We start from the raw sequence: 17,051 nt of genomic DNA on the forward strand, positions 1-17,051 counted from the left end.
ACCGAAAAGGTCAGAAATTTTCTAAGTACCGAAAAGGTCAGAAATTTTCCAAGTACCGAAATCGTCAGAATTTTCTAAGTACCGAAAAGGTCAGAAATTTTCCAAGAACCGAAATCGTCAGAATTTTCTAAGTACCGAAATCAACAGAATTTTTCTAAGTACCGAAATCGTCAGAAATTTTCTAAGTACCGAAAACTTCTGAATGTTTTCTAAGTACCGAAAAAGGCAGAAATTTTCTAAGTACCGAAATCGTCGGAATTTTTCTAAGTACCGAAATCGTCTGAATTTTTCTAAGTACCGAAATCGTTTGAAATTTTCTAAATACCGAAATCGTCAGAATTGTTCTAAGTACCGAAATCATCAGAATTTTTCTAAGTACCGAAATCGTCAGAATTTTCTAAGCACCGAAATCGTCGGAATTTTTCTAAGTAAAGAAGTCGTCAGATTTTTCTAAGTACCAAAATCAACAGAATGTTTTCTAAGTACCGAATTCGTCAGAATTTTTCTAAGTACCGAAAAGGTCAGAAATTTTCTAAGTACCGAAAAGGTCAGAAATTTTCCAAGAACAGAAATCGTCAGAATTTTCTAAGTACCGAAATCAACAGAATTTTTCTAAGTACCGAAAACGACAGAAATTTTCTAAGTACCGATAACGTCAGAAATTTTCTAAGTACCGAAAACTTCTGAATGCTTTCTAAGAACCGAAAAAGGCAGAAATTTTCTAAGTACCGAAATCGTCGGAATTTTTCTAAGTTCCGAAATCGTTTGAAATTTTCTAAATACCGAAATCGTCAGAATTTTTCTAAGTACCGAAATCATCAGAATTTTTCTAAGTACCGAAATCGTCAGAATTTTCTAAGCACCGAAATCGTCGGAATTTTTCTAAGTAAAGAAGTCGTCAGATTTTTCTTAGTACCAAAATCAACAGAATTTTTCTAAGTACCGAAATCGACAGAATTTTTCTAAGTACCGAAATCGTCCGAGTTTTTCTAAGTACCGAAAAGGTCAGAAATTTTCCAAGTACCGAAATCGTCAGAATTTTCTAACTACCGAAATCGTCGGAATGTTTTCTAAGTACCGAAAAGGTCAGAAATTTTCTAAGTACCGAAAAGGTCAGAAATTTTCCAAGTACCGAAATCGTCAGAATTTTCTAAGTACCGAAATCGGCAGAATTTTTCTAAGTACCGAAATCAACAGAATATTTCTAAGTTCCGAAATCACCAGAATTTTTCTAAGTACCGAAATCGTCAGAATTTTTCTAAGTACCGAAAACTTCCGAGTCTTTTCTAAGTACCGAAATAGGCAGAGTTTTTCTAAGTACCGAAATCAACAGAATTTTTCTAAGTACCGAAATCGGCAGAATTTTTCTAAGTACCGAAAACTTCTGAATGTTTAATAAGTATCGAAATCGTAAGAATTTTTCTAAGTACCGAAAACGTCAGATATTTTCTAAGTACCGAAAAGGTCAGAAATTTTCTAAGTACCGAAATCAACAGAATTTTTCTAAGTACCGAAATCATCAGAATTTTTCTAAGTACCGAAAACGACAGAAATTTTCTTAGTACCAAAAACTTCTGATTGTTTTCTAAGTATCGAAATCGTCAGAATTTTTCTAAGTAATGTAAAGGTCAGAAATTTTCTAAGTACAGAAAAGGTCAGAAATTTTCCAAGTACCGAAAAGGTCAGAAATTTTCTAATTACCGAAATCGTCAGAATTTTTCTAAGTACCGAAATCATTAGAATTTTTCTAAGTACCGAAATCGGCAGAATTTTCCTAAGTACCGAAAAGGTCAGAAATTTTCTAAGTACCGAAAAGGTCAGAAATTTTCCAAGTACCGAAATCGTCAGAATTTTCTAAGTACCGAAATCGGGAGAATTTTTCTAAGTACTGAAAGCGACAGAAATTTTCTAGGTACCGAAATCACCAGAATTTTTCTAAGTACCGAAGACTTCTGAATGTTTTCTAAGTACCGAAATCGGCAGAATTTTCCTAAGTACCGAAAAGGTCAGAAATTTTCTAAGTACCGAAAAGGTCAGAAATTTTCCAAGTACCGAAATCGTCAGAATTTTCTAAGTACCGAAATCGGGAGAATTTTTCTAAGTACCGAAATCGTCCGAATTTTCTAAGCACCGAAATCGTCGGAATTTTTCTAAGTAAAGAAATCGTCAGAATTTTTCTAAGTACCAAAATCAACAGAATTTTTCTAAGTACCGAAATCATCAGAATTTTTCTAAGTACTGAAAACGTCAGAAATTTTCTAAGTACCGTAAACTTCTGAGTCTTTTCAAAGTACCGAAAAAGGCAGAACGTCAGAAATTTACTAAATGCCGAAAACTTCCGAGTCTTTTCAAAGTACCGAAAAAGGCAGAAATTTCCTAAGTACCGAAATCAACAGAATTTTTTTAAGTAACGAAATCAACAGAATTTTTCTAAGTACCGAAATCGGCAGAATTTTTCTAAGTACCGAAAATTTTTTCCGAAATTTTTCTAAGTCTCGAAAATTGTGGAAATTCTTCTAAGTCCGGCGACGGGAAGTCTGAGACGAAGCCCGAGCGAGGCCGGAAAGGCCGATATGCGTTTTCCGTTCAAATTTAAATTTCCTCGGTGAGAGGCTGGGGATGCGGACGTCGACGGCCACCGCCAGGGAGAAAAATCTTTCGCTTGGAACATGAACTTTGTGCGGGACTATACATGTGAGGCACAGTGAGCGTGTCTCAAGAAACGCAACGCTCTCGTCTCGACAAGGGCGAGGGCTCGCCTCACGGAAACAAAAGGTCTCGGCTTTTCAGCGAGTGGCTCGGACGTCGTTCCGTAGCCGCGCCAGCTTTGACCTTTGTGCGGCATAGTGAGCGTTTGAGAAACGCAGTGCTCTCGTCTCGACACAGACGGGGGTTGCCTCACTGAAAGCGACGGCCTCGGCTATTCAGTAGCAGCTCGGACAGTAGTTTGTAGCCGCGAGGAGACTGAACAGTGATGGAAGCATTTACGAGGTTTTCTGCAGTTTGTTCCGGCGCGAGCACGACTCTCGACGGCAGAGCACTCTCGCGTCCAGGCGTTGACGCCAAGGGGGACGCAGTGGGTCTCGAACCGACTTGAGGAAGAAGGCTCTAGTTCGATCTGTGCGAACGGGGATCCGGCCGTCATGCCGGGTCCGGCGCCCTCGCCAGCCGGGGGCACCACAACCTCTGAGATTCGAAGCGCCGCTTCGAACGCTCGCTGAACGTGAAAGTAACATGGTTGGTCCTGCCAGTAGTCATATGCTTGTATCAAAGAAGGAGGGAAAGTCTGCTGCGGCCGCAGCGGTAACTCCAGCTCCAAAAGCGTATATTGAAGTTGTTGCGGTTAAAAAGCTCATAGTTGGATCTTAGTTCCAGACGGGTGGTCCGCCCACCGGTGGTCACTGCCTGTTCTGAGCATTGCCGCCGAAATTGTCCGATGATCTTTACCGGTTGTCGTTCGGTTTCGGCAATTTTACTTTGAAAAAATTAGAGTGCTCAAAGTATGCATGACGCATGAATAATGGTGCATGGAATAATGGAATAGGACCTCGGTTCTATTTTGTTGGTTTTCGGAACACGAGGTAATGATTAAGAGGGACAGACGGGGGCATTCGTATTGCGACGCTAGAGGTGAAATTCTTGGACCGTCGCAAGACGAACTACTGCGAAAGCATTTGCCAAGAATGTTTCCATTAATCAAGAACGAAAGTTAGAGGTTCGAAGGCGATCAAATATCGCCCTAGTTCTAACCATAAACGATGCCAGCCACCGATCCGGCTGTGTTCCTCAAATGACACGCCGGGCAGCTTCCGGGAAACCAAAGATTTTTGGTTCCGGGGGAAGTATGGTTGCAAAGCTGAAACTTAAAGGAATTGACAGAAGGGCATCACTGGAATAATGGTAAATATCTGCCTTGAACGAGGAATTCCCAGTAAGCACGAGTCATCAGCTCGTGTTGATTACATCCCTGCCCTTTGTGCAAACCGCCCGTCGCAACATCCGATGGAATGATTTAGTGAGGTCCTCGGACTGGCGCTCTGGCTGACCTCCGGGTCGAGTCGGCGTGCCGGAAAGTTGATCGAACTTGGTCATTTAGAGGAAGTTAACGCGTAACAAGGTTTCCGTAGGTGAACCTGCGGAAGGACAATTAAAGATGGGTGCCAGTAGGGTCCGACATCGGCCTACGCCCGGGGATCCTTCACTGGCGATCCCCGCCTCGACCGCAACTGTCAGTGCCGTGTGGGCGTGCCTGTTTCCCAGCCCTTCGACCTGGGGAAGAGGGAGGTCCTTTGCTGGGCTAGGCTTGAAGAGGGGGCTCGACCTGAGAGAGCTCCCCGCCCCGTTGGTGCCGATGCATTTTCCCCCTTCTCGGAGGAAAACTCTTGATTCAAAACTCTCGAACGCAAAACGGCTCTAGTCGGCCGAATCGAAACTACCACTCCGAGCAGTGGATCACTCGGTCCACGGGTCGGAGAAGAATGCAGAACATGTGGTACAGTGTGAGTACATTTGGTACAAGTGGTTGGTCTAATGACCAGTGGTGCGAAGATACCATCTGTGGGATAAGGACTGATTGCCCTAAGTCACCATCCCTTTTAGGCAATTAAAGATGGGTGCCAGTAGGCTCCGACATCGGCCTACACACGGGGATCCTCCACTCGCGATCCCCGCCTCGAACGCAATTGTCAGTGCCGTGTGGGCGTGCCTGTTTCCCATCCCTTCGTCCTGGGGAAGAGGGAGGTCCTTCGCAGGGCTAGGCTTGAAGAGTGTGCTCGACCTGAGAGAGCTCCCCGCCCCGTTGGTGCCGACGCATTTTCCCCCTTCTCGGAGGAAAACTCTTGATTTGAAACTCTCGAGCGCAAAACGACACTAGTCTCTGAATGTGATTGGCGCATTGTGGGTTCATTTGGAACACGTGGTTGGTAAATTTTTAGTACATGAGGTGGGTCGAATGACCAATGGAGCGAAGATGCCATCTGTGGCATAATGACTGAACGCCCTCAGTCAGAATCCCTTTTAGTTAGTCATCAGGAGACCGTCGTGATTTTTTTTCATGTCTTATTTGATCGTGTGTGCGAATTTCTGAATTGTTTTTTTTTTCTCCCTGTCTTTCCTTGATCGTGTGTGCGAATTTCAAATTTTTTTTTTCTTTCTTCCTAAGTCTTCCGTTGATCGTGTGTGCGAATTTCACAATTTTTTTTCCTCATGTCTTTCCTTGATCGTGTGTGCGAATTTCTAAATTGTTTTTTTCTTTCATGTGTTTCGTTGATCGTGTGTGCGAATTTCTCAATTTTTTTTTCTTCATGTCTTATTTGATCGTGTTGGCGAATTTTTCAATTGTTTCTTTTTCTTCCTGTCTTTCCTTGATCGTGTGTGCGAATTTCAAATTTTTTTTTCTTTCTTCCTAAGTCTTCCGTTGATCGTGTGTGCGAATTTCACAATTTTTTTTTTCTTCATGTCTTTCCTTGATCGTGTGTGCGAATTTCTAAATTTTTTTTTTCTTTCATATGTTTCGTTGATCGTGTGTGCGAATTTCTCAATTGTTTCTTTTTCGTCCTGTCTTTCCTTGATCGTGTGTGCGAATTTCAAATTTTTTTTTCTTTCTTCCTAAGTCTTCCGTTGATTGTGTGTGCGAATTTCACAAATTTTTTTTTCTTCATGTCTTTCCTTGATCGTGTGTGCGAATTTCTAAATTTTTTTTTTCTTTCTTCATAAGTCTTCCGTTGATCATGTGTGCGAATTTCACAAATTTTTTTTTCTTCATGTCTTTCGTTGATCGTGTGTGCGAATTTCTAAATTTTTTTCTTTCTTTATGTCTTCCGTTAATCGTGTGTGCGAATTTCACAATTGTTTTTTGCTTCATGTCTTTTGATGATCGTGTGTTCGAATTTCAAAAAAGATTTTTTTTTTTGACTTTGAAATATTTTCAAAATGTTTTGGACTTCGAAAAATTCTGAAGCTTTTTCCACTTAGAAATATTTCATGGTATTTCAAATTTAGTAATATTTTCAAACGGTTTTGACTTTAAAAAATTCAGAAGATTTTCGTACTTAGAAATATTTCATGGTATTTCAAAATTAGTAATATTTTCAAACGGCTTTGACTTTGAAAAATTCAGAAGATTTTCGTACTTAGAAATATTTCATGGTATTTCAAACTTAGTAATATTTTCAAACGGTTTTCACTTTGAAAATTTTAGAAGATTTTCGTACTTAGAAATATTTCATGGTATTTCAAACTTAGAAATATTTTCAAACGGATTTGACTTATTCAGAAGCTTCGAAAAAGGCAGAACGTCAGAAATTTACTAAGTACCTAAAACTTCCGAGTCTTTTCAAAGTACCGAAAATGGCAGACATTTTCTAAGTACCGAAATCAACAGAATTTTTTTAAGTACCGAAATCGACAGAATTTTTCTAAGTACCGAAATCAACAGAATTTTTTTAAGTACCGAAATCGGCTGAATTTTTCTAAGTACCGAAAACTTCTGAATGTTTAATAAGTATCGAAATCGTAAGAATTTTTCTAATTACCGAAAACTTCAGAAATTTTCTAAGTACCGAAAACTTCTGAGTCTTTTCAAAGTACCGAAAAAGACAGAAATTTTCTAAGTACCGAAATCAAAAGAATTTTTCTAAGTACCGAAAACGTCAGAAATTTTCTAAGTACTGCAAACTTCTGAGTCTTTTCAAAGTACCGAAAACTTCTGAGTCTTTTCAAAGTACCGAAATCGACGGAATTTTTCTAAGTACCGAAATCGACTGAATTTTTCTAAGTACCGAAATCGGCAGAATTTTTCTAAGTACCGAAAACTTCTGACTAAAAAAAAAGCAAATTAAGCAATTAAAGCACTTATGCAAAGAAACTCGAAAGATCTGTTAGACCTGATGTAAACACTTCAAATATCGTAACATTGTTGCCTAAAAACATTAGTTATTGACATTGTACTAATGAAGAAACTTTATAATATAATATAAATATAATGTTGTTCGCAACAATGTGTTTATTATCAAAATTGGTTTTAAAAGATGTATAATAATAGTTAAATTTTAAAATCTTTTAATAAAAAATGTAAATAATATAATGTATAAAAATATAATTTTGAATAATAGTTATCTAAAATAAATTTGGTAATATAATTATATAATAATAATTTTATGTTATTTTTTTTAATTATTTTAAATTATTTTAATATAAAATTTATATATGATAAATGCATATAAATAATATTTTTAATTATAATTATGTAATAATAATTTTTAGTTACATTTTTTTAAAATTAGTTTTAGAGTGTTTTTTTGTCAAAGTCCAATTTTTTCCGAAATTTTTCTAAGTCTCGAAAATTGTGGAAATTCTTCTAAGTCCGGCGACGGGAAGTCTGAGACGAAGCTCGAGCGAGGCCGGAAAGGCCAATATGCGTTTGCCGTTCAAATTTAAATTTCCTCGGCGAGAGGCCGGGGATGCGGACGTCGACGGCCACAGCCCGGGAGAAAAATTCTTCGCTTGGAAAATGAACTTTGTGCGGGAATTCAGAAGATTTTCCTACTTAGAAATATTTCATGGTATTTCAAACTTAGACAGAATAAACAGAATTTTTCTAAGTACCGACAACGTCAGAAATTTTCTAAGTATCGAAGACTTCTGAATGCTTTCTAAGTACCGAAATCGACAGAATATTTCTAAGTACCGAAATCGTCAGAAATTTTCTAAGTACCGAAATCTTCTGAGTCTTTTCAAAGTACCGAAAAACGCAGAAATTTTCTAAGTACCGAAAACGTCAGATATTTTCTAAGTACCGAAAAGGTCAGAAATTTTCTAAGAACCAAAATCAACAGAATTTTTCTAAGTACCGAAATCATCAGAATTTTTCTAAGTACCGAAAACGACAGAAATTTTCTTAGTACCAAAAACTTCTGATTGTTTTCTAAGTACCGAATTCGTCAGAATGTTTCTAAGTACCGAAATCGACAGAATTTTTCTAAGTACCGAAATCGTCCAAGTTTTTCTAAGTACCGAAAAGGTCAGAAATTTTCTAAGTACCGAAAAGGTCAGAAATTTTCCAAATACCGAAATCGTCAGAATTTTCTAACTACCGAAATCGTCGGAATGTTTTCTAAGTACCAAAAAGGTCAGAAAATTTCTAAGTACCGAAAAGGTCAGAATTTTTCTAAGTACCGAAATCATCAGAATTTTTCTAAGTACCGAAAACGACAGAAATTTTTTTAGTTCCAAAAACTTCTGATTGTTTTCTAAGTACCGAAATCGTCAGAATTTTTCTAAGTAACGGAAACGTCAGAAATTATCTAAGTACCGAAAACTTCTGATTGTTTTCTAAGCACCGAAATCGTCGGAATTTTAAGTAAAGAAATCGTCAGATTTTTTTAAGTACCAAAATCAACAGAATTTTTCTAATTACCGAAATCGACAGAATTTTCCTAAGTACCGAAATCGTCCGAGTTTTTCTAAGTACCGAAAAGGTCAGAAATTTTCTAAGTACCGAAAAGGTCAGAAATTTTCCAAGTACCGAAATCGTCAGAATTTTCTAACTACCGAAATCCTCGGAATGTTTTCTAAGTACCGAAAAGGTCAGAAATTTTCTAAGTACCGAAAAGGTCAGAAATTTTCCAAGTACCGAAATCGTCAGAATTTTCTAAGTACCGAAATCGGCAGAATTTTTCTAAGTACCGAAATCAACAGAATATTTCTAAGTTCCGAAATCACCAGAATTTTTCTAAGTACCGAAATCGTCTGAATTTTTCTAAGTACCGAAATCGTTTGAAATTTTCTTAATACCGAAAAGGTCAGAAATTTTCTAAGTACCGAAATCATCAGAATTTTTCTAATTACCGAAAACGTCAGAAATTTTCTAAGTACCGAAAACTTCCGAGTCTTTTCTAAGTACCGAAATAGACAGAATTTTTCTAAGTACCGAAATCAACAGAATTTTTCTAAGTACCGAAATCGGCAGAATTTTTCTAAGTAACGAAAACGTCAGATATTTTCTAAGTACCGAAAAGGTCATAAATTTTCTAAGTACCGAAATCAACAGAATTTTTCTAAGTACCGAAATCATCAGAATTTTTCTAAGTACCGAAAACGACAGAAATTTTTTTAGTACCAAAAACTTCTGATTGTTTTCTAAGTACCGAAATCGTCAGAATTTTTCTAAGCACCGAAAAGGTCAGAAATTTTCTAAGTACCGAAAAGGTCAGAAATTTTCCAAGAACCGTAATCGTCAGAATTTTCTAAGTACCGAAATCGGCAGAATTTTTCGATGTACCGAAAACGACAGAAATTTTCTAAGTACCGAAATCAGCAGAATTTTTCTAAGTACCGAAATCGGCAGAATTTTTCTAAGTAACGAAAACGTCAGAAATTATCTAAGTACCGAAAACTTCTGATTGTTTTCTAAGTACCGAAATCGTCAGAATTTTTCTAAGTACCGTAAAGGTCAGAAAATTTCCAAGTACCGAAAAGGTCAGAAATTTTCTAAGTACCGAAATCGTCAGAATTTTTCTAAGTACCGAAATCATCAGAATTTTCTAAGCACCGAAATCGTCGGAATTTTTCTAAGTAAAGAAATCGTCAGATTTTTCTAAGTACCAAAATCAACAGAATTTTTCTGAGCACCGAAATCGACAGAATTTTTCTAAGTACCGAAATCGTCCGAGTTTTTCTAAGTACCGAAATCGGCTGAATTTTTCTAAGTACCGAAAACTTCTGAATGTTTAATAAGTATCGAAATCGTAAGAATTTTTCTAATTACCGAAAACTTCAGAAATTTTCTAAGTACCGAAAACTTCTGAGTCTTTTCAAAGTACCGAAAAAGACAGAAATTTTCTAAGTACCGAAATCAAAAGAATTTTTCTAAGTACCGAAAACGTCAGAAATTTTCTAAGTACTGCAAACTTCTGAGTCTTTTCAAAGTACCGAAAACTTCTGAGTCTTTTCAAAGTACCGAAATCGACGGAATTTTTCTAAGTACCGAAATCGACTGAATTTTTCTAAGTACCGAAATCGGCAGAATTTTTCTAAGTACCGAAAACTTCTGACTAAAAAAAAAGCAAATTAAGCAATTAAAGCACTTATGCAAAGAAACTCGAAAGATCTGTTAGACCTGATGTAAACACTTCAAATATCGTAACATTGTTGCCTAAAAACATTAGTTATTGACATTGTACTAATGAAGAAACTTTATAATATAATATAAATATAATGTTGTTCGCAACAATGTGTTTATTATCAAAATTGGTTTTAAAAGATGTATAATAATAGTTAAATTTTAAAATCTTTTAATAAAAAATGTAAATAATATAATGTATAAAAATATAATTTTGAATAATAGTTATCTAAAATAAATTTGGTAATATAATTATATAATAATAATTTTATGTTATTTTTTTTAATTATTTTAAATTATTTTAATATAAAATTTATATATGATAAATGCATATAAATAATATTTTTAATTATAATTATGTAATAATAATTTTTAGTTACATTTTTTTAAAATTAGTTTTAGAGTGTTTTTTTGTCAAAGTCCAATTTTTTCCGAAATTTTTCTAAGTCTCGAAAATTGTGGAAATTCTTCTAAGTCCGGCGACGGGAAGTCTGAGACGAAGCTCGAGCGAGGCCGGAAAGGCCAATATGCGTTTGCCGTTCAAATTTAAATTTCCTCGGCGAGAGGCCGGGGATGCGGACGTCGACGGCCACAGCCCGGGAGAAAAATTCTTCGCTTGGAAAATGAACTTTGTGCGGGAATTCAGAAGATTTTCCTACTTAGAAATATTTCATGGTATTTCAAACTTAGACAGAATAAACAGAATTTTTCTAAGTACCGACAACGTCAGAAATTTTCTAAGTATCGAAGACTTCTGAATGCTTTCTAAGTACCGAAATCGACAGAATATTTCTAAGTACCGAAATCGTCAGAAATTTTCTAAGTACCGAAATCTTCTGAGTCTTTTCAAAGTACCGAAAAACGCAGAAATTTTCTAAGTACCGAAAACGTCAGATATTTTCTAAGTACCGAAAAGGTCAGAAATTTTCTAAGAACCAAAATCAACAGAATTTTTCTAAGTACCGAAATCATCAGAATTTTTCTAAGTACCGAAAACGACAGAAATTTTCTTAGTACCAAAAACTTCTGATTGTTTTCTAAGTACCGAATTCGTCAGAATGTTTCTAAGTACCGAAATCGACAGAATTTTTCTAAGTACCAAAATCGTCCAAGTTTTTCTAAGTACCGAAAAGGTCAGAAATTTTCTAAGTACCGAAAAGGTCAGAAATTTTCCAAATACCGAAATCGTCAGAATTTTCTAACTACCGAAATCGTCGGAATGTTTTCTAAGTACCAAAAAGGTCAGAAAATTTCTAAGTACCGAAAAGGTCAGAATTTTTCTAAGTACCGAAATCATCAGAATTTTTCTAAGTACCGAAAACGACAGAACTTTTTTTAGTTCCAAAAACTTCTGATTGTTTTCTAAGTACCGAAATCGTCAGAATTTTTCTAAGTAACGGAAACGTCAGAAATTATCTAAGTACCGAAAACTTCTGATTGTTTTCTAAGCACCGAAATCGTCGGAATTTTAAGTAAAGAAATCGTCAGATTTTTTTAAGTACCAAAATCAACAGAATTTTTCTAATTACCGAAATCGACAGAATTTTCCTAAGTACCGAAATCGTCCGAGTTTTTCTAAGTACCGAAAAGGTCAGAAATTTTCTAAGTACCGAAAAGGTCAGAAATTTTCCAAGTACCGAAATCCTCAGAATTTTCTAACTACCGAAATCCTCGGAATGTTTTCTAAGTACCGAAAAGGTCAGAAATTTTCTAAGTACCGAAAAGGTCAGAAATTTTCCAAGTACCGAAATCGTCAGAATTTTCTAAGTACCGAAATCGGCAGAATTTTTCTAAGTACCGAAATCAACAGAATATTTCTAAGTTCCGAAATCACCAGAATTTTTCTAAGTACCGAAATCGTCTGAATTTTTCTAAGTACCGAAATCGTTTGAAATTTTCTTAATACCGAAAAGGTCAGAAATTTTCTAAGTACCGAAATCATCAGAATTTTTCTAAGTACCGAAAACGTCAGAAATTTTCTAAGTACCGAAAACTTCCGAGTCTTTTCTAAGTACCGAAATAGACAGAATTTTTCTAAGTACCGAAATCAACAGAATTTTTCTAAGTACCAAAATCAACAGAATTTTTCTGAGCACCGAAATCAACAGAATTTTTCTGAGCACCGAAATCGACAGAATTTTTCTAAGTACCGAAATCGTCCGAGTTTTTCTAAGTACCGAAATCGGCTGAATTTTTCTAAGTACCGAAAACTTCTGAATGTTTAATAAGTATCGAAATCGTAAGAATTTTTCTAATTACCGAAAACTTCAGAAATTTTCTAAGTACCGAAAACTTCTGAGTCTTTTCAAAGTACCGAAAAAGACAGAAATTTTCTAAGTACCGAAATCAAAAGAATTTTTCTAAGTACCGAAAACGTCAGAAATTTTCTAAGTACTGCAAACTTCTGAGTCTTTTCAAAGTACCGAAAACTTCTGAGTCTTTTCAAAGTACCGAAATCGACGGAATTTTTCTAAGTACCGAAATCGACTGAATTTTTCTAAGTACCGAAATCGGCAGAATTTTTCTAAGTACCGAAAACTTCTGACTAAAAAAAAAGCAAATTAAGCAATTAAAGCACTTATGCAAAGAAACTCGAAAGATCTGTTAGACCTGATGTAAACACTTCAAATATCGTAACATTGTTGCCTAAAAACATTAGTTATTGACATTGTACTAATGAAGAAACTTTATAATATAATATAAATATAATGTTGTTCGCAACAATGTGTTTATTATCAAAATTGGTTTTAAAAGATGTATAATAATAGTTAAATTTTAAAATCTTTTAATAAAAAATGTAAATAATATAATGTATAAAAATATAATTTTGAATAATAGTTATCTAAAATAAATTTGGTAATATAATTATATAATAATAATTTTATGTTATTTTTTTTAATTATTTTAAATTATTTTAATATAAAATTTATATATGATAAATGCATATAAATAATATTTTTAATTATAATTATGTAATAATAATTTTTAGTTACATTTTTTTAAAATTAGTTTTAGAGTGTTTTTTTGTCAAAGTCCAATTTTTTCCGAAATTTTTCTAAGTCTCGAAAATTGTGGAAATTCTTCTAAGTCCGGCGACGGGAAGTCTGAGACGAAGCTCGAGCGAGGCCGGAAAGGCCAATATGCGTTTGCCGTTCAAATTTAAATTTCCTCGGCGAGAGGCCGGGGATGCGGACGTCGACGGCCACAGCCCGGGAGAAAAATTCTTCGCTTGGAAAATGAACTTTGTGCGGGAATTCAGAAGATTTTCCTACTTAGAAATATTTCATGGTATTTCAAACTTAGACAGAATAAACAGAATTTTTCTAAGTACCGACAACGTCAGAAATTTTCTAAGTATCGAAGACTTCTGAATGCTTTCTAAGTACCGAAATCGACAGAATATTTCTAAGTACCGAAATCGTCAGAAATTTTCTAAGTACCGAAATCTTCTGAGTCTTTTCAAAGTACCGAAAAACGCAGAAATTTTCTAAGTACCGAAAACGTCAGATATTTTCTAAGTACCGAAAAGGTCAGAAATTTTCTAAGAACCAAAATCAACAGAATTTTTCTAAGTACCGAAATCATCAGAATTTTTCTAAGTACCGAAAACGACAGAAATTTTCTTAGTACCAAAAACTTCTGATTGTTTTCTAAGTACCGAATTCGTCAGAATGTTTCTAAGTACCGAAATCGACAGAATTTTTCTAAGTACCAAAATCGTCCAAGTTTTTCTAAGTACCGAAAAGGTCAGAAATTTTCTAAGTACCGAAAAGGTCAGAAATTTTCCAAATACCGAAATCGTCAGAATTTTCTAACTACCGAAATCGTCGGAATGTTTTCTAAGTACCAAAAAGGTCAGAAAATTTCTAAGTACCGAAAAGGTCAGAATTTTTCTAAGTACCGAAATCATCAGAATTTTTCTAAGTACCGAAAACGACAGAACTTTTTTTAGTTCCAAAAACTTCTGATTGTTTTCTAAGTACCGAAATCGTCAGAATTTTTCTAAGTAACGGAAACGTCAGAAATTATCTAAGTACCGAAAACTTCTGATTGTTTTCTAAGCACCGAAATCGTCGGAATTTTAAGTAAAGAAATCGTCAGATTTTTTTAAGTACCAAAATCAACAGAATTTTTCTAATTACCGAAATCGACAGAATTTTCCTAAGTACCGAAATCGTCCGAGTTTTTCTAAGTACCGAAAAGGTCAGAAATTTTCTAAGTACCGAAAAGGTCAGAAATTTTCCAAGTACCGAAATCCTCAGAATTTTCTAACTACCGAAATCCTCGGAATGTTTTCTAAGTACCGAAAAGGTCAGAAATTTTCTAAGTACCGAAAAGGTCAGAAATTTTCCAAGTACCGAAATCGTCAGAATTTTCTAAGTACCGAAATCGGCAGAATTTTTCTAAGTACCGAAATCAACAGAATATTTCTAAGTTCCGAAATCACCAGAATTTTTCTAAGTACCGAAATCGTCTGAATTTTTCTAAGTACCGAAATCGTTTGAAATTTTCTTAATACCGAAAAGGTCAGAAATTTTCTAAGTACCGAAATCATCAGAATTTTTCTAAGTACCGAAAACGTCAGAAATTTTCTAAGTACCGAAAACTTCCGAGTCTTTTCTAAGTACCGAAATAGACAGAATTTTTCTAAGTACCGAAATCAACAGAATTTTTCTAAGTACCGAAATCGGCAGAATTTTTCTAAGTAACGAAAACGTCAGATATTTTCTAAGTACCGAAAAGGTCAGAAATTTTCTAAGTACCGAAATCAACAGAATTTTTCTAAGTACCGAAATCATCAGAATTTTTCTAAGTACCGAAAACGACAGAAATTTTTTTAGTACCAAAAACTTCTGATTGTTTTCTAAGTACCGAAATCGTCAGAATTTTTCTAAGCACCGAAAAGTTCAGAAATTTTCTAAGTACCGAAAAGGTCAGAAATTTTAAAAGAACCGTAATCGTCAGAATTTTCTAAGTACCGAAATCGGCAGAATTTTTCGATGTACCGAAAACGACAGAAATTTTCTAAGTACCGAAATCAGCAGAATTTTTCTAAGTACCGAAATCGGCAGAATTTTTCTAAGTAACGAAAACGTCAGAAATTATCTAAGTACCGAAAACTTCTGATTGTTTTCTAAGTACCGAAATCGTCAGAATTTTTCTAAGTACCGTAAAGGTCAGAAAATTTCCAAGTACCGAAAAGGTCAGAAATTTTCTAAGTACCGAAATCGTCAGAATTTTTCTAAGTACCGAAATCATCAGAATTTTCTAAGCACCGAAATCGTCGGAATTTTTCTAAGTAAAGAAATCGTCAGATTTTTCTAAGTACCAAAATCAACAGAATTTTTCTGAGCACCGAAATCGACAGAATTTTTCTAAGTACCGAAATCGTCCGAGTTTTTCTAAGTACCGAAATCGGCTGAATTTTTCTAAGTACCGAAAACTTCTGAATGTTTAATAAGTATCGAAATCGTAAGAATTTTTCTAATTACCGAAAACTTCAGAAATTTTCTAAGTACCGAAAACTTCTGAGTCTTTTCAAAGTACCGAAAAAGACAGAAATTTTCTAAGTACCGAAATCAAAAGAATTTTTCTAAGTACCGAAAACGTCAGAAATTTTCTAAGTACTGCAAACTTCTGAGTCTTTTCAAAGTACCGAAAACTTCTGAGTCTTTTCAAAGTACCGAAATCGACGGAATTTTTCTAAGTACCGAAATCGACTGAATTTTTCTAAGTACCGAAATCGGCAGAATTTTTCTAAGTACCGAAAACTTCTGACTAAAAAAAAAGCAAATTAAGCAATTAAAGCACTTATGCAAAGAAACTCGAAAGATCTGTTAGACCTGATGTAAACACTTCAAATATCGTAACATTGTTGCCTAAAAACATTAGTTATTGACATTGTACTAATGAAGAAACTTTATAATATAATATAAATATAATGTTGTTCGCAACAATGTGTTTATTATCAAAATTGGTTTTAAAAGATGTATAATAATAGTTAAATTTTAAAATCTTTTAATAAAAAATGTAAATAATATAATGTATAAAAATATAATTTTGAATAATAGTTATCTAAAATAAATTTGGTAATATAATTATATAATAATAATTTTATGTTATTTTTTTTAATTATTTTAAATTATTTTAATATAAAATTTATATATGATAAATGCATATAAATAATATTTTTAATTATAATTATGTAATAATAATTTTTAGTTACATTTTTTTAAAATTAGTTTTAGAGTGTTTTTTTGTCAAAGTCCAATTTTTTCCGAAATTTTTCTAAGTCTCGAAAATTGTGGAAATTCTTCTAAGTCCGGCGACGGGAAGTCTGAGACGAAGCTCGAGCGAGGCCGGAAAGGCCAATATGCGTTTGCCGTTCAAATTTAAATTTCCTCGGCGAGAGGCCGGGGATGCGGACGTCGACGGCCACAGCCCGGGAGAAAAATTCTTCGCTTGGAAAATGAACTTTGTGCGGGAATTCAGAAGATTTTCCTACTTAGAAATATTTCATGGTATTTCAAACTTAGACAGAATAAACAGAATTTTTCTAAGTACCGACAACGTCAGAAATTTTCTAAGTATCGAAGACTTCTGAATGCTTTCTAAGTACCGAAATCGACAGAATATTTCTAAGTACCGAAATCGTCAGAAATTTTCTAAGTACCGAAATCTTCTGAGTCTTTTCAAAGTACCGAAAAACGCAGAAATTTTCTAAGTACCGAAAACGTCAGATATTTTCTAAGTACCGAAAAGGTCAGAAATTTTCTAAGAACCAAAATCAACAGAATTTTTCTAAGTACCGAAATCATCAGAATTTTTCTAAGTACCGAAAACGACAGAAATTTTCTTAGTACCAAAAACTTCTGATTGTTTTCTAAGTACCGAATTCGTCAGAATGTTTCTAAGTACCGAAATCGACAGA

At 34.7% G+C, this 17,051-nt stretch overlaps 1 pseudogene; it reads left to right on the top strand.

The window, feature by feature from the left end:
- Positions 1–3,231: 3,231 nt before the first annotated feature.
- LOC147801922 (small subunit ribosomal RNA) lies at positions 3,232–4,150 on the top strand (annotated as a pseudogene; the record flags this gene model as incomplete).
- Between the last annotated feature and the right edge of the window lie 12,901 nt (positions 4,151–17,051).

The sequence above is a fragment of the Parasteatoda tepidariorum genome, chromosome 11 (assembly GCF_982258835.1).
Source record: "Parasteatoda tepidariorum strain Cologne lab strain chromosome 11, Ptep-v5.0, whole genome shotgun sequence".
NCBI classification, from domain to species: Eukaryota; Metazoa; Arthropoda; class Arachnida; order Araneae; family Theridiidae; genus Parasteatoda; species Parasteatoda tepidariorum.